At 42.3% G+C, this 24,867-nt stretch overlaps 1 protein-coding gene across 1 annotated transcript in view; it reads right to left on the bottom strand.

Annotated features, from left to right (window-relative positions):
• Positions 1-24,867, bottom strand: part of CHRM3 (cholinergic receptor muscarinic 3) — a 528,683-nt gene that overhangs the window by 470,349 nt on the left and 33,467 nt on the right. The window lies entirely within an intron of this gene.

Below are 24,867 nucleotides of genomic sequence, written 5' to 3'. Positions count from 1 at the left end.
GAAATGTGATACATCTCATCCAGTACACTAAATGCCGTGATGGAAAATATAGATTTAATAGATTTCATAGACATTCGTACTGGAAGGGACCTCACAGTATCACTGGGTCCAGCCCCCTGCCCAAAGGACAGGAAGTCAGCTGGGGTCAAATGATCCCAGCAAGATAGGCATTCAAGTATTTTTTAAAGTATCCAGAGCAGGTGCTTGCACCATTTCTGGGAGGAGTCTGTTCCAGGCCTTGGGGACTCAGACAGTAACGAGGTTTTTCCTTATGTTCAGCCTAAAATGGTCTTGTAGGAGTTTGTGACCATTGGACCTTGTAATCCCTTGGAGTGCTCTGGTAAACAGGCATTCCCTCAGATCCTGATATACACCCCTTATGTTCCTATAGGTTGCCACCAAGTCACCACTGAGCCTGCGCTTTTCCAGGCTGAAGAGTCCTATGGCTCACAGCCTTTCTCCAAAAGGCAAGAGAACAGGCCTTGCAATCATGCATGTGGCTCTGAGCTGGATTCTTTCAAGCTTCTCCACATCCTTCCTGAATTGTGGAGCCTAGAACTGGATGCAGTACTGCAGTTACGGCCTCACCAAGGCCAAGTATATCAGGAGGATGACATCCTGGGTCTTGCTAGAGATGCATTGGTAGATGCAAGCCAGAGTTTTGTTCGCTTTGCCGGCTGTGGCATCACATTGGTGGCTCACATTCATCTTGCGGTCAATCATAACTCCGAAGTCTCTTTTGGTCATGGTGCTAGCAAGCGTAGCATTGCTGAGCCTATAAGTGTGATGTGGGTTATTTTTCCTGAGGGGGAGCACCTCACATTTTTCTGTATTGAATGCCATCAGGTTTTCATCCGCACACCTTGCAAGCCTATCGAGGTCAGCCTGGATCACCAGCCTATCCTTAAGTGTGAACACTCTTCCCCAAAGTTTGGTGTTATCAGAGAACTTGGCCAATCCACTTCTGACACCAGTCCATATCGTTTATAAAAATATTAAAGAGTACAGATCCAAGAACAGAGCCTTGGGGGACACCACTGGTCACTGAGTGCTATGTTGATTCAGTTCCATCAGCTACCACTCTGGGTCTAGCCTCGGATCCAGTTTCTCAGCCATTGGACTGTAGTGTAGTTGACACCGCAGTTGTCCAATTTTTCCATGAGGACATCATGGGGCACCAGGTCAAAGGCTTTTTTAAAGTCCAAATATATGATACCAACCTCTTCCCAATTTTCCAAGTGATGTCACCTGATCATAGAAGGAATTGAGATTGGTCAGGCAAGACCTACCCACAACCAACCCATGCTTGCTATCCCTCAGCATGTTGCCTTCTGTTAGCCTGTCAAGAATGCTTTGTTTGATAATTTTTTCCAAGAACTTTCCAGGGATTGAAGTCAAACTTATTGCCCTGTAGTTTCCTGGATCTTCTTTCCTCCCTTTCTTGAAGATAGGCACCACATTGGCCCTCTTCCAATCTTCAGGTACCTCACCCAAGCGCCATGAATTCTTGAATATCCTTGCCAGTGGCCACACTATGACATCTGCCAGTTTCTTTAGCACTCTTGGGTGCAATCTATCCAGACAAGCTGATTTGTGGGTGTCCAGTCTCTCAAGGTGCTCCCTCACAAAATCTACGCCAATGGCAGGCATATATTCACCCTCACCCTGGTTATCCCTTATCATCATGTTAGGTAGGGTGGTCCCTTTGGGCTGGTGAGAAAGTGATGCAAAGTAATCATTAAGCAGATTGGCTTTTTCCTGGATGTCCATTGTCAGCTGCCCCAATTGGTTTAGCAGGGGTCCAATATTGCCCTTGTTTTTCTTCGATTCCACACTTATCTGAATAAGAACTTTTTATTGTCTTTGATTTGTGTAGCCAGTTTGAGTTCAATTGCAGCCTTGGCTTTTCTAATTTGTTCCCTACAAGTGCAGACCAGTGCAGAATACTCCTCATTAGTGGTGTTTCCTGCCTTCCATCTTTTATAAGCCTCTCTTTTTAAATGTAGGAGGTCCATGAGTTCCCTGTTGAGCCAAGGGGGGTTGCTGAAGCCTTTTACCACCTTCCCTATGGGTTGGGATGGACTGACTTCCCTTGTGCTACTGGGATCACTTCCTTAAGGAGCAACCACCCATCATGAACTCCCCTCCCTGTCAAATTGTGGCCTCTCAAGGCCTCGACAACAAGCCTCCTGAGCTTCTGAAAGTTGGCTTTCCTAAAGTCAAGGACTGCTGCATTGCTGACTGACTTTCCAGCTTTGTGTGGATAGTGAAAGTGATCAACTTGTGGTCACTGTCACCCAGCTTCCCTTCAATTCTTAGGTCACTGACTATATCATCCCCTTTGGCCAGTACCAGGTCGAGCACTACCTTACCTCTTGTTGTAGCATAAACTCCTTGATACAGATAGAGCTCATCCACGCATGTGAGGAAGCTTTGTGACCGATCGGATTTGGCTGAGTATTCTTCCTATGAGATGTCTGGGTACTTGAAGTGTCCCATGACAACCATGTACCAAGAGTGTGCAGCCTCAGCCAGTTCCCTGGAGAATTCATGGTCAAGTTCTTGTTCCTGATTTGAAGGTCTGTAGTAGACTCCCACCATTGCATCCCCTTCACCACGTTCCCCTTGTATTTTAACCCAGAGGGTCTCCAGTCATCCTCCTTGAGTGCCAATCACATCTTGTAGTAATGTGTAGCTCTCCTTCACATAGAGACCTAGACCCCCACACCTTTTTTCAGCATGATCTCTCCTGTACAGGCTATAGCCATTTATACCCATAGTCCAGTCATAGGAGGAGTCCCACCAGGTTTCTGTTATCTCTATGAGATCATAGTCATTTCTGTTTAGCAGAAGGACCAGTTGCTTCTGTTTATTCCCCAAACTCCTGGCATTAGTGTACAAGCACATAAGTATGTCATTGGAGGCTCTAGGCTTCCTTGCACTCATGGAAAAGCTCTGTTCCTGGGCTGGGGTAGGAGTGAGTTCCCTTAAGCATCCTAACCTGCTGATTTTGTGGTTAATGCTCAGTGTGCTTGCTCTGGTGGTTGCATCCCCTGGCAAGCTTAAAGTGCAGTTGAGCAGGTCAGCCATTCTGGCTGAGAAGAGCTTCTTCCCCAGTGCAGTGAGGTGGAGGCTGTCTCTTCTCAACAGACCACTTCCTCTCTCTCCGAAGTGTGGACATAGGTCATAGAAGCTGAAGCCTTCACAATGGCACCAGTGCTGCTGTCTTCTGTTCGCTACCTCAGTTTATCTCTCCCTCCTCAGCCCATGACCTGTAACCAGAAGGATTGAGGGAAAAAACCACCTGTGCCCCCAACCCCTGAGCCCCACTCTCAGAGCCATGTAGTCATTCCTGACCCAGCTTGGATTGCTCCAAGCCATGTCATTTGTGCATGGGGTAGTGGTCAGAGGGCTGGATACGTTTTGGGATCCTCTCAGCTACATCTCGCATATGGGCCCCTGGGAGGCAGACGACCTCCTGGGGTAAGGGGTCAGGGAGGCAGATTGCTCCCTCTGTCCCCCTCAGGAGAGGGTCTCCCACAACAACCACTCTGCGTTTCATCTTAGGGATGGTAGCTGGTCACGTTTCCTCCTGACTCATAGGAAGAAACCAAACAACAACTTTATACCAGAATGAATGCATACTGAAAATCTATCAAAGACAAAAATACCCAATTACCTGTGGGCGCACACTTCTCACAAGACAACCACTCTCTCCAGCCTCTCAGTTCCAATCTTCAAAGGGAATTTACAAAACACCTTTTGTAGACAAGTCTATGAATTTCACTTCATAAATCTACTGGATACAAAAAAATCCTGGACTAAATATAGACATTATGGCACATTATAACCTGCCTGCTATCTGATAACGCAAGACTTTTATTTTGCATATTGGCTTCTATTCCATCCAGGAGAACACAAAACAACAGCAGACGCTCCCTATGCCTGAAGAAGAGTATTTATGCCTGAGAGCTTGCAAAAAAATGATGTTTCCAACTATTTAGCTGGTCTAATAAAAGACATCACATTTACCCAGAGAATCTTTTTTGCCAACATATATTTAGGGCACTCTCATGGCACATATGACTTTAACTTTCATCACAAACAAGACAGAATTCTCTCTCCCAGATGCCGGGTGTGTTCCCTAGGCACTGGGCTATTGGATAACAGAGAACCCACTGCTCCACTTCATTTTTCTAGAAGTGCTTATAATGAAATGCTTCACTTCAATTTCAATGTTTTGTTTGAAGAAAAAACGAAACACACAAAACAGACAATTCTTTTCTGACTCAAATTAAGAAATCAAAAATCCAAGTCCAAACAGTTCGTCTGTTCAGTTCAGCAGCAAAATCCCCATTTTTGTCCTAAGCCCTCTATAAAAAAGTCAACTGCTCATGCAGCCATAATGTCTCACAATAAATTAGTTGAGATTAGCATCCCTGCAGGTATTCAGGATAAGCATTAACCATTAAAAGAAGGAATCTGAAGTCACTCAGGGTGCTGAGAGATGTACAGGCCCCATTCTTAAGGGGGGATAGTTAGCCCTTAAGGCACTAAGCAGTGGCACCTGTGTTCATGAGTATGAGATTTCACTTGGGAAGCCCTGGGACAGCCTCCCTTTTTTGTAAAAAGCATAATTACATCAAGATGTAGAAGGTGAGTGTAAGGGTAGATCAACCAAAGAAAGTAAAGATGGCAAGGGCTGAGAGGGATTCCAGGAGCATCATGGCCACCCCTGGGGTGGGACCCTATTGTAACACTGCACAAGCTAGGGTGTGAACATACATTTGCCATCCCTCATCTAGGTTTCAGCAGCTTGTTTAGGCAAGGGGGGAGCTGTTGGGGTCAGGAGCATAGGAAGAGCACAACTCTGTATCTGAGGTTAGCTGCTGGGCTTTCTTATCCCCAGAGCTGTGCTGTGAATATATGCAGGCATTCACTAGACTGAATTAACCTCTTCCTACTTGGGGTTAATCCTTTCTTGACCTAAAGCAAGAGTACCTCCTCAGGTGAGCTAATATGGATTAAATGCACCAATTTTTGCTGTATTGAATCCTCTGAACATCTCCATCAGTGGTCATTTTGACTGACCTAATCTTGGTTAGGTTGATCTAAATGTAACACCTCTACATACCCTTAAGTATTTCAGGAATTATGAAAAACAGAAATTCTAAGTTTAGGCAAATCACCATGATGACTATTTGTTTTGATTATAGCTGTATGAAAAGTGTAAAAGCCACCTAGCTATAGCTGATTCCCAGTGTTTCCTCCCTCTGACAAGACAAAAAAAAAAAGAAAGCAAGCATAAAACATTGCATGACAGACACACTGTGCAAGTTGCAAGAATATAAAGTAGGCTGGATGAAAAGAGTTCTGTCTACCAGGATTTCAGATTGTTATGAGACATAACAAATAAAATTTATGGGCAATCTTGTGCCATTGATTTCCAATGACTAGTTCTGTTTAAATAAATGATTATTATTTGCTCAAGAATGTAGGACCATTGTTTTATTATTATTATCTTCAACAAAACTACCATTCATTCACAATAGATCTGTCTCAATCAAGAAAAGTATAAATCTAAAACTGAATAATCCTACACCTGTATTTAAGAATTGATTGTTCCATATCAAGATTAAGCACACTAAAAGACTGACCTGAGAAGCCTATAAAAATAACTGAAAGTGCTTTGTTTTAAGTAGTGTAGGACTTAAATTCCAACATTGCCATCACTAAATCTTCTGAAGCAGAAATACTTGTATTGGGGTTTATATCTAAAAGAAACTTGACAGTAGAATAGTAAACAAAGCTGGAAACCTCTGAGATGCATACAAGTAAGTGGATGCAACTCCTGATGTCCTTTTCTTTAATACTAGATTCAAAAAGTCAAATACCTCTGAAGATCCAAAAGCTGCTTGTCAACAAAATTATCATGATTACATTGCTTCAGTTCAGGATAGACTCCGGATGGAACACAATAAGGGACAGGGAGACTATTACACACTAGGTATTTTCCTATCCTCTTGTTTTGGTATCTGCAAGGATTACCTGAAAGGCTTCGTAGAATATTCTTCAGCTATGGAGCAGATTTGCTGCACAACTTCTGTAAGTACTCTGGATTTGCCCCATACAGGGTACATACAATGACACCTCCGAATATGCAAGAACAATTTCCATTAACTGTCACAAGAGAAACTGCAGATACATTTTCAGTAGAAGTAGGATCATAATGCATCAAGATCCAAATTAATAGTTCAAATTTGGGACTGTGAGTACATACAAGTGTTACATTTAGATAACCCTAACCAAGATTAGGGCAATCTTAAATTGCTGAGTATGCAACTATTCATAGGGCTACAATCATCCTAAAATGTCCATATCTAACCTAAAGTTATTTCATCGCAGGAGATGAACTATCTTCAGATTAGCCTGGGTTAACCCAATCTAAAATGGGTTAACCCAGACTAACACATACCCACATGTGTTCACAGCATAGCCCCAGGCTGGGAAAACCCAGCCACTCACAACAGCCCCAGGCCTGTGCTGTTTTAACCCCCACCCCACCAAACCTAACCAGGCTATTCTTACCACCACCACGCCCCTCTTTCCCCCTCCCCCAGCAGGCCCTCTCACCCTTCCTGTGGAACTGCTAGCCCTGCATTGGAGTACCCAGCTGCCCCCCACACCTCCCTCAATTTACTTACCTTGGGCTGCCAATGTGGACAACTGCATGCAGCAGAACCTAACGCATGTTTAGATAGCTCAAAGTAAGCTGCCTAACTTGAGTCAGGTTATTTGAATGCTTGTTCAGACCCCAAGTTAACATTTGATTTTACAGATTACGGAGCATTCCTATGATACACCAAACATCCTCAGCTCCCATTGAACTCACAGCCTCACAAGAATACTTGCCAACTCCCAGTATTGTAGATTCCAGTGAAGTTTGTTTGTAAACTGTAATACAAACTGTAATACGATCAAAGACCTGGAGAAACAACCCCTTAAGATCCTATCTACCCTAGGCAAATTTTGCACACACAAAAAAAAATCTTCATTGCTGAAATTGAGATTGCTGCACTACTCTCTTTAGAATGAACATTCTATATCACTCAAGTCACCCAACTGGTTTTAAAAGCCATAAAGATAAATTAAAATTTGGCTTTATGGTACCTTATTTTTGAATGTTCTATACTTGAAATTTTATATTGTTCTTCAAATTTTTATGACAATTAATTCTTTTCTCTAGGAGATACTTAAGTAAGGAAAGCTCAGGAGCTTTCATTGTATTGTGTAGGTCATGAATATTTTGAAAATGAGAAACCAGAACATACCAACATTTTTTCAAAAGAAACATAAACTACAATTCATCTCTCTTCTCTCTCTCTCTCTCTTACTCAAACAAATGAAAGGGTTATTTTTGTGGGGATATTTCTATAACTAAATATACTTAAAGTTGCAATTAAAAATGAAAACAAAAATACAACATGATTTGCAGACTTGAAATGGAAAGTGTAAAAGGAACCTAATTACGTCTTCTGCTAGTAACTAGAGAATAGAAAACTAAATTTGTATTAATGCAACAGTGTGCTACTAGGGACACTTGAGTATCACTGACTTAGATGACCATGAATGTTAGTATTAGGGAAATTTCAAGGAGTCTTTCTTCTATCAGGCACAAGGGGGTGGGGGGAGGGGAACACATCTTTTACAATTAAGTCAGAAATTAAAAATTAAACCCAGCTGCTTTGCTAAAATGAAATGTTCACCCCCTGCTGCAGTGAAGGGAATTCCTCAGCATCTTATAAAAAATTAAACTCTGCATCTTACACAGCAACATTGACAGTAATTTGTGCAGTTTGGATTCAGATACATAACTGACTGATAAAAATGTTATCCACAATTATTTTCCCAATTTTGTTAAATTCCTAATTAAAGAAATTATGCATCATTTTTGCACACAGTAATGTAATTATAATTACACAGTTAAAATAGAAAATAGAAAACTGAAGGATTGTTAAGCTTACCTGAGTGATCCTGGAATTGATTGAGGTGTGAAACATACTATTGAGCTGGCAAAAAAACTTCTCCTAAGGATTGAATTCCACTCAAATAGCAGCTCCCAGGGGGTGGGGAGGCAGTGTCCAGCCCTCCTGCTCTATGCAGGAAGACAACTGGGGTAGGGTGATTGTCCAGTCTCCTCTTGAAAACCTCCAGGGTAGGTGACTGCAGTCTGGACACCCTGACTGCGAAGGAATTTTTCCTGGTATCAAGCCTGAAGCAGCCTTCCAGGAGTTTATATCCACTGGTCCTGGTCTTCCCTGGGGATGCCCTAGTGAACAGTTGTTCACTGAGCTCCTGATGTTCCCCTCTGATATAGCAGTAAGCCGCTACCAAGTCCCCTCTCAGCCTTTTCTTCTTTAGGCTAAAGAGGCCCAGGTCCCTCAGCCTCTCCTCATATGGCTTGCCTTGCAAGTCCCTGATCATATGGGTGGCTCTTCTCTGGACCCTCTCAAGCTTTTCCATGTCCTTATTGAAGTGCAGTGCCCAAAACTGGATGCAGTACTCCAACTGTGGTCTTACCAGTGCTGAGTACAGCAGGGTACATCTCTGTGGTGTATTCTGGTCCCACCTGAAATAGTGTATTTATAGGAACTACATACACTTCCAGAAACTTTCCAGAAGACCGACTCTAGAACAGAGTAGAGCAGCAAGTGGTTCAAGAAAAATATATTTTAAGAAAAAAAAAGCATTAAAAGCTACAGATGCTCCCATCCTGACCCAAGCACAACAAAACTATCCAAAAGATAAGAAAGAACTGTTTAAGACAGTACAACTCAAATTAGAGTAATGAGTGAAAACTTAGAAAGTGAGGGCTTAGGCTGACTTTAGGAAAAAGCTGCCTGATTATTAGACTAAAAAGTGACTAAAGAGTCATCAGCCTGAGTGTACAAAAGATAGAAAATAGAGAGTGGTTCTGCATTAGAATGGGGATAGATGAGGTCACTGGTTATCAGAAAAAATACAACTTTTTCTGACCCTTTACATGTGTTATAAAGTTAAAGATGAAAGAAATGTATCATTAATAAACTTCATAATATCTTTGATAATATCTTAATTTTTCAATTACGATGTCATAGGGATCACGGAGACCTGGTGGGACTCCACCCATGACTGGACCACGGGGATAGATGGCTATACCCTGTACAGGAGGGATCGTGTAGAGAAAAGGGGCGGGGGTGTAGCTCTCTATGTTAAGGAAAGCTACGCGTCCCTGCAAGCCGATATTGGCGACCAGGGTGGACGGCTGGAGACCCTCTGGGTTAAAATCCGTGGGGAACACAGCACGGGGGACACAATGGTGGGAGTCTATTACAGACCTCCCACCCAAAGTCCTGAGCTAGACCAGGAGTTTGCCCGGGAACTGGCTGAGGCAGCTTGCTCCAGGACCATGGTTGTCATGGGTGACTTCAATTACCCAGACATCTCGTGGGAGGATCACTCAGCACAATCTGAGCGGTCGCAGAGCTTCCTCTCGTGCGTGGATGACCTCTACCTGACTCAAGAAGTCTATAGGCCAATGAGAGGCAAAGTGCTGCTTGACCTGGTGCTGGCTACTGGGGAGGACCTAGTCGGCGACCTAGTGATTGATGGGAAGCTGGGTGACAGCGACCACGAGCTGATCACCTTCACCATCTGCCGAAAAGCTGGCAAGTCGGTCAGCAACACGCAAGTCCTTGACTTCAGGAAAGCCGACTTTGACAAGCTCAGGAGGCTTGTCAGTGAGGCCCTAAGGGACTGTGACCGCAGGGAGAGGGGAGTTCAAGAAGAGTGGTTGCTCCTCAAGGGAGCGATCCTCAATGCACAAACTAAGTCTATTCCATCTCGGAAGAAAGGCAGCAAGAGGGCACAGCAGCCCCCCTGGCTCTCCAGGGACCTAGCAGACCTCCTGAGGCTAAAAAGAAAGGCCTACAAAGGATGGAGGATGGGAGTCACCTCCAAGGAGGATTATTCTGCACTGGTCCGGTCCTGTAGGGAGCAGACCAGGAAAGCCAAGGCTGCAACTGAACTCCAGCTAGCTTTGAGCATCAAGGACAATAAAAAGTCCTTTTTCAGATATGTGGGGAGCCGGAGGAAAAGCAGGGGCAACGTTGGACCCCTGCTGAACCAGATGGGGCAACTGACAACTGACGCCCAGGAAAAAGCCAACCTATTAAATAGGTACTTTGCGTCGGTCTTTCATCAGCCCCATGGGACGCCTGTGCCTGCTACAGGGCTGGGAAGTTCGGGTGAGGGTGATCCCCTGCCTTCCATTAATGCTGACTTTGTGAAGGAACATCTTGAGAAGCTGGATACCTTCAAGTCAGCCGGCCCTGACAATCTTCACCCCAGGGTACTCAAGGAGCTGGCGAGCATCATAGCTCAGCCTCTAGCGCGGATCTTTGAAAACTCTTGGCGCTCTGGTGTAGTGCCCGAAGACTGGAAGAAGGCCAACGTGGTGCCTATCTTCAAGAAAGGGAGGAAAGTGGATCTGGCTATCTATAGGCCCATCAGCCTGACTTCTATCCCGGGGAAGATCTTAGAAAAGTTTATTAAGGAGGCCATCCTTAATGGACTGGCCGACGCCAACATCTTAAGGGATAGCCAGCACGGGTTTGTTGCGGGTAGGTCTTGCTTGACCAATCTCATTTCCTTCTATGACCAGGTGACCTATCACCTGGACAAGGGAGATGAGATTGATGTCATATATCTTGACTTCAAAAAAGCCTTCGATCTGGTGTCCCATGATCATCTCTTGGAGAAACTGGCCAATTGTCGCCTTGGGTCCCCCACGATCCACTGGCTGGAAAATTGGCTCCGGGGTCGGACCCAGAGGGTAGTAATTGATGGAAGTCACTCATCGTGGTGTCCTGTGACCAGTGGGGTCCCCCAGGGCTCTGTCCTTGGACCCATACTGTTCAACATCTTCATTAACGATGTGGACACTGGAGTCAGAAGTGGACTGGCCAAGTTCGCCGATGACACCAAACTTTGGGGCAAAGCATCCACGCCAGAAGACAGGCGGGTGATCCAGGCTGACCTGGACAGGCTCAGCAAGTGGGCGGATGAAAATCTGATGGTGTTCAATGCCGATAAATGCAAGGTTCTCCACCTTGGGAAGAAAAACCCGCAGCATCCTTATAGGCTCGGCAGTGCTATGTTGGTTAGCACTATGCAAGAAAGAGACTTGGGGGTCATCATTGACCACAAGATGAACATGAGCCTGCAATGCGATGCTGCGGCTAGTAAAGCGACCAAAACGCTGGCTTGCATCCATAGATGCTTCTCAAGCAAATCCCGGGACGTCATTCTCCCCCTGTACTCGGCCTTGGTGAGGCCGCAGCTGGAGTACTGCGTCCAGTTTTGGGCTCCACAATTCAAAAAGGATGTGGAGAAGCTTGAGAGAGTCCAGAGAAGAGCCACGCACATGATCAGGGGTCAGGGAAGCAGACCCTACGATGACAGGCTGAGAGCCCTGGGGCTCTTTAGCCTGGAAAAGCGCAGGCTCAGGGGTGATCTGATGGCCACCTACAAGTTTATCAGGGGTGATCACCAGTATCTGGGGGAACGTTTGTTCACCAGAGCGCCCCAAGGGATGACGAGGACGAATGGTCACAAACTACTACAAGATCATTTCAGGCTGGACATAAGGAAGAATTTCTTTACTGTCCGGGCCCCCAAGGTCTGGAACAGCCTGCCGCCGGAGGTTGTTCAAGCGCCTTCATTGAACACCTTCAAGATGAAACTGGATGCTTATCTTGCTGGGATCCTATGACCCCAACTGACGTCCTGCCCTTTGGGCGGGGGGCTGGACTCGATGATCTTCCGAGGTCCCTTCCAGCCCTAATGTCTATGAAATCTATGAAATTTGAAAAGCAGGGCTGGAAGAAAACTTCAGAGGTTGTCTAATCCAACCCCCAGCCTGGGGCTGGAACACCCCTATCCAGACCATCTTATACAAATCCTTTGCCTAAACTATTAGCAAAATCACACAGTCAGCCCTGACATAACCATAAGATACAACACCCTAATCTGTCACAGGTAATACACAGGGTGACAATGGCCAATGCCCTGCTGTTTATGAAAATGTATGCATTTAGACAGGTTCATATAATAATTAAATGTTAAGTGGCTGAAGGACGAATTTCATTACAAAAAAATCCCAAGAAAATTTGATACCTCATGAGATCTGTGATTGTTGCTTTATTACCATCTCTAGGATTGTGAAACACCAGCTGATAAACTCTGCAATAAAGACTCACTTTACACACCTAAATGACCCATACCCAGTCACAGAACTGCAGTTGCTGGCACTTACACGCAACTTATGATTCAGCTTTGCCTGTACTAGGTCAGTGAGCATGCTCAGCAGGGTTAGACTTCAGCTAGGCAGCTGGGAGGGGCAACGGAATCACTCAGTCTGGGCAAGTCCCAAAATTTTAGTTGGGCAAAACCCCATGACAAGTAGGCATTAGGCTCAAGCATCACTCAGACTGCTCTCCTCCCTTTCACCTCAAGGTGAAGCTGCACTGGACAGCTAAAAGAGGAAGGTGTATGTGGATGCAGAAAGAAGAGTATGAGTCAGAAGATGTATGGCTTAGTGGGATAGATTTTGCTCAGGAAGGAATAGGACATTAGGTTCTGACATGTATCCTTTGTTCCCAAAGGTGCAGAAACTTTAAAGGGCTGTTTATCAAGTTTATCCAATGACTATTAAGATACAAGGTATAGGTGGTCACTTTCAAGAGGCACCTGAGCAGTATCTAGCCTGCAGACTAGTGCTCTTGGGAAGCAGGAAGTAAAGATTTAAATCCCCTTTGAATGAAGGGGGTCTACAACTTGTGCCTCCAGACCCAGGGGTGAGTGCCTTAACCACTAGCCTACTGGGCTAAAAGATGGGAAGCCACTCTTCTTTCTCCCCCTCCCATGGCTAACTAGAATCTCAAACTGTGTATTAGTGTCCCAAATTGCAATTACACAGATATGTGCATGCTGTCTAGGCACAAAGTGAAATAAGTTTTAGCTCTGTATGTTCCAAAAGACTCTGTAAATTATTCCACCACTGTCTGAGCCAGACTAAATAGAATTTACCTAAAAAAGCCTGGAGAGGAATAGCAGCCTTGACAAAATAAATAAATAAATGGATACCAAATACCATTCACAGAACCCATCTTCAGTTAGGTTATTAGAGCTTGGATTCATAGTTACTCATATAAAAAAAAATATATGCTTAGCACTGGACTATGTTACTATTTGGGATTCTCTTGATCTTAATACCTTCACTGATCTGCCTTTAAGAATGTGTGCCTTTGGACCTTGTGATTTGCCTTGGTCCATTTGAGCAGTGTATAACTTCAGATAATAGTTTGTACAAATAATACTTCTTACTTGTCCTATTAAAAGTTGTTTACAAACACTATTGGATTAATCCTAACAGCTTCCATGTGAAACATTTAAGTGTTATTGCTTCTTTGCCAAGAAGCTGCCAATTCTAGAATTTTATTGGGAAGGTCAGTTTTTCACTGAAAAACAAACTAGAAAAAGTGCTCAGGTGATATTGGGGTCACTTTTATTGACAACGTAAAAAAAATAGCAAAACAGAGCATATGCTATTATATAACAGACTTCCTGCCAAATACTTAAAAGGGGGGCAAGACAGAAGTGACGATTTTTGCCTGATCTAGCTATAGAAAGTGGTCTATTGCTAAGACCAAACACAAGTGCATGGCTGCAGATAGGTTAAAAAATGCAATTGGGTAAAAATGTGAACCCTCATTGCATGTGGGGTCAGATGTTTCAAAACATACTGTCTTCTATAACTTCTGTCTGCACTGCCTCCCAGCCTGTCACTGTTTTCACAATGGGAGGGAGGAAAGGGAACAAAGGGAGTTTGGTCTGGGTTTTTTTCAGTCCCTGCTGGAGGGTGGGGCAGTTGTACTGGAGTTCCCCCCACCCCCTCAGTTGGGGGGCTCCAAAACACACACCCCCTTCCAGCACTGTCTGAGGAACCCCTAGAATGAGTTCCCTCTCCTTCCTTTCTGAAACAGGGACAGCCTGGGAGAGAGGGGAAACCAGCTGTAGGGTCCCAGCCAGCAGCTAGAGTCCCTTCTCCTCTGGAACCAACAATGAACTTCTGTTTGGTCCAGGGGTTGTTTCAACTAAGAATGCTTCCTGCAAAGTGTTCTCAGTTACAGTCAGGAGCTGCATTTCTGTCTGTGCCCAAGGTCTCTCTCTTTCCCCTTACATTTGGACCACATGTCTAGACTAGGAATTACACTAAATATAAATTTTAAACAGACTGTATTATTTTGGGTTGGCAGAACAAGCTGTGTTTAAGAAATGTTAGCTGATTGCAATTCATCTTAGGGGATCTGTATGCAAGTTGTCTAACTATTTCTAGGTTATTATTAGTGATGGATATTAAATACACATAGAGAAGGAAAGAGATTTAAGTATTTCATTTAAAACTATAGTAAATAGAGTCCTTATTTATTGTAAAGTTGATACAAACTTGAAAGTATTAATTAAAAAAAAAAATCACACACCAGTATGTAAAATATGGTATCAGTCTAATCCATGTATTAAAACACTAGTGGCTCAACCTCTGGCCTTCAAGGCAGTGTTATCTGGCCCATGGAGCTCCACTGCCACCAAATTTCTGGACCCATGGGGAGTGCCATAGACCATCTGACTGCCCCACACACAGATTCAGGTCAGTGGGGGAGGAGGGGAGGGCCAAAGCTGTATCTGGCAAGCAGGGCCAGGGCAGTATACAAAATTGCTCCATGGCTGGATCATCCCCATGGACTGACCCCACATGCCAAACCCAAAATGTATCTGGCCCCACACCACTCCTCAAGCTGGCTGGCCTGGAAGTTTGAGCACCTCTGTATTAAAATATGAATACACTCCCTTATGCAGGTCAGAAGAACTTAACCAGATTCATGGGATTTCTGATTCCCCCCATCATCGTTTATTTTCATTGACTGACATTTTCAGTAAGTTGCTGCTGTGTTCAAATGGTGGGAAACAGGTTGTGGGACAAGGAATGTTAGACCCAATGTTAGTTATTATAGCACATGTGTAATGAAAAGGACTAGTGTAAATTTGCAAGCAATTTTTAAGATAAAAAAATATATGATCAATTCCTTTAGAATAAAGGAGAGACATTCTTTCAGTGGATGTCTGGCATGTTCTAAGAGTTCCTGCTGCTTCCCTCAAATTCATTAGAAAGAAGCATAATCTATATATACATGTTCCGCAAATATAGATGTTTTCTTAAATCCATGCTTACAATCTATTTCCCACCCTCAATTCCATTGCTTTCTACAAATTTCAAGTCACTCTGGCTGCACAATACATCCCATGAGAATAGTCTATAGATCCCAAACAACTCATAATGGTGTAGTTTTGAAAATTAGACTACCATGCTTCATAGCTCCAGAATATGCAGTTAAAGCTAGGACATTTTTAACTACTTAGATAATTTACTAATGGGAAGAAAGCAAAAAAAAAAAAGCAAAAAAAGCAGCAGTAAGTTCTGTGGCAACAGAGTATAATGGAGTGTTACAGACTTGAAATTCAGTTGCTATTGTGAATTCACATATAAACAAAACTGTGTATGCATAATACCATAGTGGATACCTTGTGTACACTGCTCTGATTATGTGTGGTAGTTACTGCAGATTAAAAGCAGTGTTATATATATATATAACTGGAAATCCTCCAAAAGGTCTCATTTCATTAGGTAGTTTACAGCTTCCCACTTGTGTTGAATTTGAGGGATTGCAGGGTTTGATGGTATATGCTTTTAATGGGCCCAATTTTGTCTAATTGGTCTGCTTCCATAGTACCAGTCTCTGTTCCTAGGAATCAGCTTATTTGAGCTTCGAAGATTTGTAATCTGCACAGCAAAGAGAAGGGGAGGGAGCACAGAATGAATAAACTAGGTGGATCTATACTGCATAGTATAGGTTTTAATGCAGGAGGGAGGGAGGGAGGAAAAAAGAATCAGAGAAGCAGACACACAGAAATTGATCCTGTCCAAGCATTTATGTAAAAGAGAAAAGAAAAGAAAGAAAAAAACCTCAAAACAAAGCCCTGCTATTGTAAAAAAGAGCATCTAAAAACAAATTTTAAAATGTGTTTCTGCCATTGACCAGTGTTCACAGGGAGGGAGGGGGAGGTGGGTTTAAACCTCATACACAGCAAGGGAAGACTAAAACAGGGGTTCCCAAACTGTGGTATGCCTACCCTAGGGGTATGCAAGACATTTCTAGGAAGTACATGGGAGAGATTGTGTAATGGCAGATTTAATTTTCATTATAATAATAATTAGCATTTAAGGGGTTAAAATATAAAACATATGCTGGTACATGGGCAGCTGGTAAATCTGGAAGCAGGTACAGAATAAGAAAAAGTTTGGGAACCTCTGTTCTAAAACATGCTCTGGGGGAAAAAAAAAGTATGATGGCCAGCTTTGTTCTTACCTGGGGTACAGATTATATTGGCAAGAGGAATTTTACCTTCCATCATCAGGCCTGCAAATTTATGCTAAGACTAGAAATTTGGGCTCAATTTCCCTCCCCATTGTCAGTGTATCCATTTTTACCATTAATAAAGATGTTGCAGGCCAAATTAGTCACACCTGTTCAGGTGGACTGAAGGCAGACATGAACCAATATCAATGGAGTTATTTCAGAATAACAGAGCAGATCAAGCAGCCAAAGCTCTGCATATGATTGAACTCACTCTTTTAATTCATTTCGTTTCATGGAAATTCATCTGCTGTTGAAGGAGAGGAACATACTTATGAAAGGTTATTCAATAGTGGTTGCTATCTCTCTGAATTCTAAATATAATATTTAATATTTGTCCATCCTTTAGATTTGAGAACAAGAAGATAAGACTGCCTTTCATCAGTGTTCTTTTTAAGATGATAGGGTTGATGATGTCCATAGAGTAACTTTAAAGCAACCAAGTACAAGCAAATATGCTAAAAAAAAAAAAACGCCTTTTAGTTTGTATAGAGAAAGCAAACCATGCTGTCATGAGCTCCCTTAACTAACTTGTATAGCAGAATACTAAATGCAGCAGAAAACAGCTTACTGTAATGTAAACAAAGTCTTGCAAGCAGTGCTAACAGGACAAGTTTATTTAATATAATATATTACACTAACTCATCATTGGTACCTTTCAGTTTATACTCCTATGGTAACAAACTGTTATAACAAACAGAACCCTTGCCTTAAAATCCAATATGAACTAGAAGACACTGTAATTTTTCTTTACTAGTAGAAAGGGGGGAATAAAAAGCTTGATACTATTATGTGGAGCCAGAGTCAGAGCCGCAGCAGCTGCCACCCTTTCCCCTCTGCTGCCTTGTATTCAAATCCAAGATGGGGGTGGTTCTGTCCATTTTCCAAGATTTGGCCCCAAGATAGAAAGCAAACAATGTTCCCAGATTACAATATGCTGTTGTTTATAAATAAGTGAAACCTACAAGCGTAGCTCTGATTAAATTTCTTCCGTAAAAGAAAATATCAGTTTCACTTAGATTTCACTTAGTTTCATTTTTCCTCGCAAGCTTTCCTGACAACTATTTCTTTTAGTTTTAACCAAGCAAACTTTTTTTAAGGACTTTGTTGAACAGGGACCTAAACTATCAGGTATATGCCAAGGTCCCCAATGCTACTTCATATTCACAGTCATATTAAAAGAAAAAGGAAGGGTAGATTTGCACCTTATACACTAAGCAAGGGGGTGGAGGGGTTGTTGAGGTGTGTGTGTAAGCACAAGCTTTCTTGAACCCAGGCACAGAGCAGTATATAAAATAGAGACAGATTATTTCAGATTAATATGGCTAACTACTTCTCTCTACTCATGGATGACACAACACTCAGCTGAATAAAATGGATTGCAATCAGTCTACACAAATTTACTCAGGTATGTTCATATATCTTCTTTCTGAAATCCACCCCCCCCCCCTCCCCTACCCGCTCTCCTTTCCTGGCTTTTGTATTCTAATCACTTTCTCCATTTCATACACTGTTCTGATGATGTTAGCTAAGGCTCACAAAAGCTTCTGCTATATGTATCTATGTTGTTTGGTATGCAAGTCATTTTAAAACCCAAGGTATGTTAAACTACCACCCCCCCCCCTTCCCCACAATGCACATGCACACAAATACACACAGAAAAAAGAAGTGGGACTTCCAGGTTTGACAAAACAAATGTTCGTGTTAAAACACGATTCCGTACCTTTCTGGTCTCCCCCCTACCAGTAAATAAAACACTTAAATCTTCTATAAACATTCACCTTTGGGCTGAAACAAAACAAGTGCTTTCAGGCAGAAAATAACTTGTTCAGAATATAGAATATCTGAAAATGAAGGAAATTCTTCTGCAAAGGTTAAAAGTGTGACCATAGCCCTGATACTCCTGCCCCCAACATGTGGGGTGCTGTGCCTCCAAAAAGCAGTGAAGTATAAGTTCCTGAGCACTCCCTCTCCCCTGAATTGTCAGAAGTTGCATTTGTGGCCAAACCTTTAAGCTTCTCTATGAAACTTAAGAGGAAGGCAATACTTAAACAGGAATTAAGCCACACTCTTTGAAGTGGTTAAGTGATCCCACTCTTTCTCCTCTTCTTCCCCCACCCCTTTTTTATGTAGATAAAGAAGCTTTTTATATAGATACAAAAGTTTGTCCAAAGTCTTTCAGGAAATTTGCAATACAGCAGGGAAACAAAAGTGTTTCATAATTCTTTCTCATGCCCAGCTTTCTTTCCTTACAGTTCAAGCACTGAAAATTCCTTGAAACACTATTCTTTCCCAGAAAAAGGTATATAATTTTGCTTTTTTTTTTTATACTTTACATATGGCTAATAAAAAGCTTGCAAAACATTTAGATAGTACTAAATCGTTGACTGCTGTTTTTAAATAGCTTAGAAACTCTGACATACAAATACTGATGTATAGGAGGGACATTCAAGGTCATGAACAGGTGATAAATGCTATTTTAAACATTACAAAACTAGGACTGAATCTATCCCGCTGTATACATTTCTTCTTTGAACATTCAGAATTGCCTTATTTAGAATAATTCTTCAGTTTGTACTAAAAGTTCCTCTCCAACCTCCATCTCTGTTCTTTTTCTTTTCCCAAAGCATTCAAAATACACACCTTTCCCTCTTTTCCTAAATCAACAGATTTGGCTATTGAAATCAGCCATCAAACCATGTATTCAGCTGTCAAGCTTCTGTACAGGAGATGGCTCATTACTCAGCAGTGTGTGCATAAGATATTTTTCTAGCTAATCCATTGGTTTCCTATAAAGAAACAATGCTTAATTTTTTTGCAGCTCTTTTATTATAAAGTGGAAAAAAACATGTTATCTATGGAAAAGTTGAAGTCAAGATGACAAAAGGATTTACTCCTTTTCTTTTGTAAATGTTCAGAAGATAACAGCCATTAGTAATCTACAATAACGAGGAGGAAATAATTTGGGCAAAAATATTAACCAGCTTTATTTGAATGAGCAAATTCATATGTTTGTGGTTGTAGGATCTCCATGCAAGGTGCAAACCTGAACTACTGCAAATTGTAAAGCAACTGTAGCTCAGGATACCTCTCTGCAATGTTAAGTTAGGTAAGGCCACAAAGCCATGCTGAATTAATTATTTATTGTTGCTTGTATTGCAACAGTGATTAACAGTTGGCTTCCTGTTGTGATAAGAACAGCTAAGATCAGCATCACTAAAATTCTGAGGAAAGCAATCATTTAGCCATTTCACAGATAAGCTTGAAATAGATGTCAGGATCTTAATACAGAAGAGAAAACTCACTACTTAACACTCTTTCAGAAGGACTGTGGCAAATTAGACACTTTTATGATTCACAGTAAAACATCATATCTTTGTGTCACCATTTTTCAACAAAGCTATATACAAAAGTTACTACTTTCATATAAATATAGGTCAAGTGGTTTAGCATAAGATGTTTACACCCAGAGATCCTGGCTCCAGTAACCACAGAAAACCTAAACAGGAATTGTTACATCTGATTATACTGTGTAACACTATTTCACATTCTCTTCTGAGAACCAAGAATAGAAACTAGGGGTTCAGACAGAAGTGCAGCTCCCCACTGTAACTAAGAACACATTGCAGGAAGCATTCTGAGTTACAACAATCTCCCAAACCAAACAGAAATTCACTGTTGGTTTCAGGAGGGAGGGGAATTTAGCTGCTGGCTGGGAGCCTGCAGCAGGTTTCCTCTAGCAACAGCCCCTCTCTTCCAGCCTGTCTCTGTTTTCAGAATGGGAGGTGGGAAAGGAAGCAGAGGGAGCTCATTCTAGGGCTGACGCTGGAGGGTGGAGGTAGCTGAATTGGACCCCCCACCTCCGCCCACCTTGGGGGCTGAAGAAAACCCAGATCGAATTCCCTCTGCTCTCTTTCCTCCCTCCCATTCTGAAAACAGTGATAGGTTGGCAGGCAGGTAGACATAAGTTACAGAAGATAAGCTGTTTAGAAACATCTTCATCTGACCCCTCCTGCAATGAGGCTTCAGATTTTCACCTAGTCTGCCATTTTTAAGCAGTCTGCAGCCACTTGTGTCTGGTCACGGTTCTAGACCACTTTCTGTGGCCAGATCGGGTGGAAATTGTCACTTCTGTCTGTGCCCTAGGTATTTTAATACCTGGCACTGTAAAGCTGTCTTGTCAATATTTAGGTAACCCTGTAAGAAAAATATGCATTTTGTCCTTTTTTGTGGGGGGGATCTGCCCAAAGATTAATAACATACCTTTCCTTCCAGGAGCTTCCATAATAAAAGTGCAAGAGGTGTCTGCTGTAATCCTTATTGAGGACCCTTGTATAACAGCAGTTTGGAGAAATTAATTAAATGATTTCATAATAATTCATTGCATATGAGAAGTGAATCTAGATTGTACATTAATATTTGTTCTACTACTACATTTTGTGTTTTTATTTGTTGATGAGAACCATTAATTTCAAATTGGATGGAGTACTTTAGAGGGCTGTCTTCAAGCGACTTTCCCCTAGTCATCCAAGAAGCAAAAAACCCTTTCTGTGCCTGGTCCCAAAAGGTCAGAGTTTGATTTAATAAACCTCTCTACAGGAAACAAAATGCTAGCCTCCAAAAGTACTAGTCTAGCACTATTGGGGCCCAGGTATTTCAAAATGTTGCTAATGAGGTATAACATCTTTTATCTGTCAGTTATCAATTTAAATCCTGCCCAGAACTGAGAATTAAGAAGTGTTGCCATTTAATAAAATTATATTAGACCATATATGCAATGAGTTTGGTACACTCTGATTCCATCATACAAACTCACCATCATGCTTTGCAACAGGATGTAACTGCCTCTTAATATGTATCAATACTGGGCCTCAATCTCAACTGTGAAAACAGTGCATACAAAAGGATAGAATTTTATAAGAAATGTCATTACATTTTTAGTAAATATCCATAACAGACTATTTCTGCCCCCTGACTAAAGATGGATAAAAAGGTTTGAAGATAGGTTCTTTAGCTCCATAGCATAGATGTCTGCCACTTGAGCTAAAGGATTTTTTTTAAGTGGAATTAGGCTGTATTCCATGTACAAAAGCTCTTGAGAAGAACACAACACAGGTGTGGCTGATGGGTTATACAAAGCACAGGAATGTTAGGTATCCAGCTTTCTGGGTTCAATGCCAGAATTTATGAGCAGTTTTAGCAAAGGTTCCTATTTAAGCACCATAGAACATGCATTTGGTATTTTCATGCTGAAATGCTTTGAATTATGTGATACAGTGACAGAAGTCATTGAAGTGACTACATATAACCTTTGAGTTACTTTGTGTATAAAAAAAAAAGACAAAAATGATACTTGTATTCCTCCTAAATTGATGTAAGGGCCTTGTTACACGTTGCACTTTGACCTTGTCAAATGTTGATCTGTGTTAGTGGTAGCCTGTGTTTGGAGCAGCCAAACCTTAAGGCTAAAAGCCTTTTCTTACTATCCCCCACCTGCACAACTGTGACTTGCCACTAAAGGGCTGGTGAGCAGGGGCCTGATCAGGGGTGTGTGATTTGGGTTGGTGGGGATGGGAACATGAAGCTGGGAGGCAGAGGATTAATGGGATGGGGGTAGGTAATGAAATGGGAGGTGGAATGGAAATGGGGGTGTGAGAAAGGTGGTAACATGATGCAAGTCAGCCACCAAAAGATAAGGTAGGGGGAAAAAGAAGTTAAAAAGAAATAAAGAGGAAGTAAATTAAAGAAAAAATCTCCAATTTTAATAAATTAGGATTTGGGATTGGGGTGTGGAGGGGGACCCATCTGTGCCCTGCAACATGCCTAGCTGGCATATGCTCTGCAGTCTGTTTGCATGGGGTTACACTACTGGTGGTGGAAAGGTCATACCCCCGTGGGCAGGTGGGGGAGTTAGCTTGGTCTCAGAAACAACTGCTGGGCAGTACAGTTCAGGGGGTAGAATGTTTATCCACACAGAACAGGAGGGTGGAGAAGGGGACAGTGCATCTTGGGATGGTGAAGGACTATAACTTAGGAGTGGCCACACATTAATGAAACACAAGCTAGGTAACACAGATCAGACATAAACTTGGCCTGGAGTGGTATAATTTTAAGCCACCTAGAGTATGTTTAAAACTAGTTTCAGATGTTACTGTGTGGACAACCCATGAGTTAAGAGCTCCAGAAGCCACCTAAAATTAATGTGTACCAAGGCCCTAAGAGGCTTGGCCAGCAAGCATTATGATGTGCACAATATAATTAGCCTCAAGCAATGGAGGGAAATAGGGGACAGATCATACCACATGTTCTCCTGATTCATAGCATGATGCTGAACTTTCCATTATGCTGGAGCATGTTTTTTGTTTTTTGTTTTGTTTTGTTTTGTTTTGTTTTTCTTGGAGGATGGGTGTGAGTGTAGGGGAGCAAGTTGGTTGCTCTCCTGATAAAGATGCATCACAAGAGGACTGAAAATGGCCCTACCTGTGGTAAGGGGAGTTGTTACTGATTTTTTTTCCCTATAAGTAAATTGAAATTCCACATAGGTGGACTAATTGAGGTTCCACAGATGATTGCATAACTTCAAAAGCATGGGTATATCACAGCCTGGTTCTTATTCTCCAATAGACATGCTGTAGTGTTAGATATGAAGGACTCTGGGGTGGCAGGTACAAGGTGGCTAGAAATAATTAAAGTAGAACATAAGGAAAGCCAAACATTAAACAGAGAGAACTGGTAAGCCAATATTGCTAATCCAGCCAACTGAGTAGTTCCTGGAAACAAGGAAAAATGAAAACCTGGCAATTTTCAGTATTCTATTTATATGGGTGGGAGGTACTCATCTGCTTTGTTCCCCCTACCCCTTACATTTCCCGCCTGCTATTTCCATCTGCCTGGGCTGGCATAGGAATAACCCCAGAAGTATAAGGTTAGGTTCATATTCTAGCCTAGACTTTAGCTCTCAGATACTTGAGACTAAAATGAAATGAACATATTAGAAGCCATCCAGATATCAGATCTAAATTTTCAAATATATTATTTCTGCCTAAGGAAGCACAGACATTGATTGATTCTTATCATCTAGCCCTTTCCTTTCTGTAGGTGACTTACGTAAGAGCCCTCAAGCAATATGTTCCCTGAAAGCACTTCAAAACGTTACTTTTATAATCAAGAAAGATTTATCTAACATTTTGGAAAATTATTTATGGCTGTTCATTCAGATGAAAAAGGGTGAACTGACTACAGAATAATAAAGGAAGTGATCACAAAGATGGCATCCTAAATATGCATCATAAAGTATGGAGAGCCAATCCCTTGACAGATGGCCACAAATACTACTGTGTCCTACAGTCTATAAACACAGAAAGGTTCAAATGGGCTGACATAGCCAGTTATGGGCAGCTGAATTTGTGAAACACTGACTCTTTTTCTTTTCTTCTCTTTTCCTTTTCTTTTTTTTTTAATTTGGGGTGGGGTGGGGGGCTAGAACTATACCAGAAAGATGCACTGAAATTCACTTGAACTTTGAGATATCCTAAATTCAGCACATCTCTTTGCTGTGGGTGCAGTGAGACCAAAATACGAGGGCTTCATTAAATTGTCCTTACACACACAAAATTCACGCAGTTACTAGAAGTCAGAAGTGTAGCGAGCTCTTTCAGTTCCTCCAGCAAGGATGGCAGGGGAGAGGGAACTTTGCTGACCCCTAGAAAGCAAAGGCAGGGGAGCAGGGAGGGACTGTGAAGTCTTTTCTGCCTGGAACCTCCTCACTTGGGCAGCAGCTGCTACTGTGCTGTAGAAGTGCAGGCTTGGCCTGCTGCAACTGCAGGACAGGAAGTGGCTCAAACTCCCCAGGGCTAGGGACAGAAGTTACACATAAACCAGTTTACATGATCAGAAACTGGTTTAAACCTGTAACAGAACAGAAGCTCAGTGTACATAAACCAGTTTCAAAATGGCTGAAACTGGTTTAATATAAACCAGGCTGCATGTAGTATCTGAATGAACTGATTTGAGTTAAACTAGTTTATGAAACTTCTATCCCACGTGCCTTCCTGTTTCAAGTTAAATCACAGTCCCACAGCATATTTTCTAGCCCTGGGCTCGGCTATACTGTCTGCTTCAGAGAGCAGGGCTGGCACCACCCCTCTGTTACCTAACTGGAGTAGTGAGGACTGGCTGACAAGTGGGGGAGGTGGAGAGGCAAGTCCAGCTGAGGATTCAGCCCAGTCTGCAGGGGGGCTTGCCCTCCCTCCCAGGCAAACCATGGCTGGGGTCTGGGGCCAGCAAGGTGGGT

This window comes from Alligator mississippiensis, chromosome 1, assembly GCF_030867095.1.
Source record: "Alligator mississippiensis isolate rAllMis1 chromosome 1, rAllMis1, whole genome shotgun sequence".
In the NCBI taxonomy this organism is placed as follows: Eukaryota; Metazoa; Chordata; order Crocodylia; family Alligatoridae; genus Alligator; species Alligator mississippiensis.
Note: the sequence above shows the minus strand (reverse complement) of the source record. Positions and strands in the feature narration are given on the sequence as shown.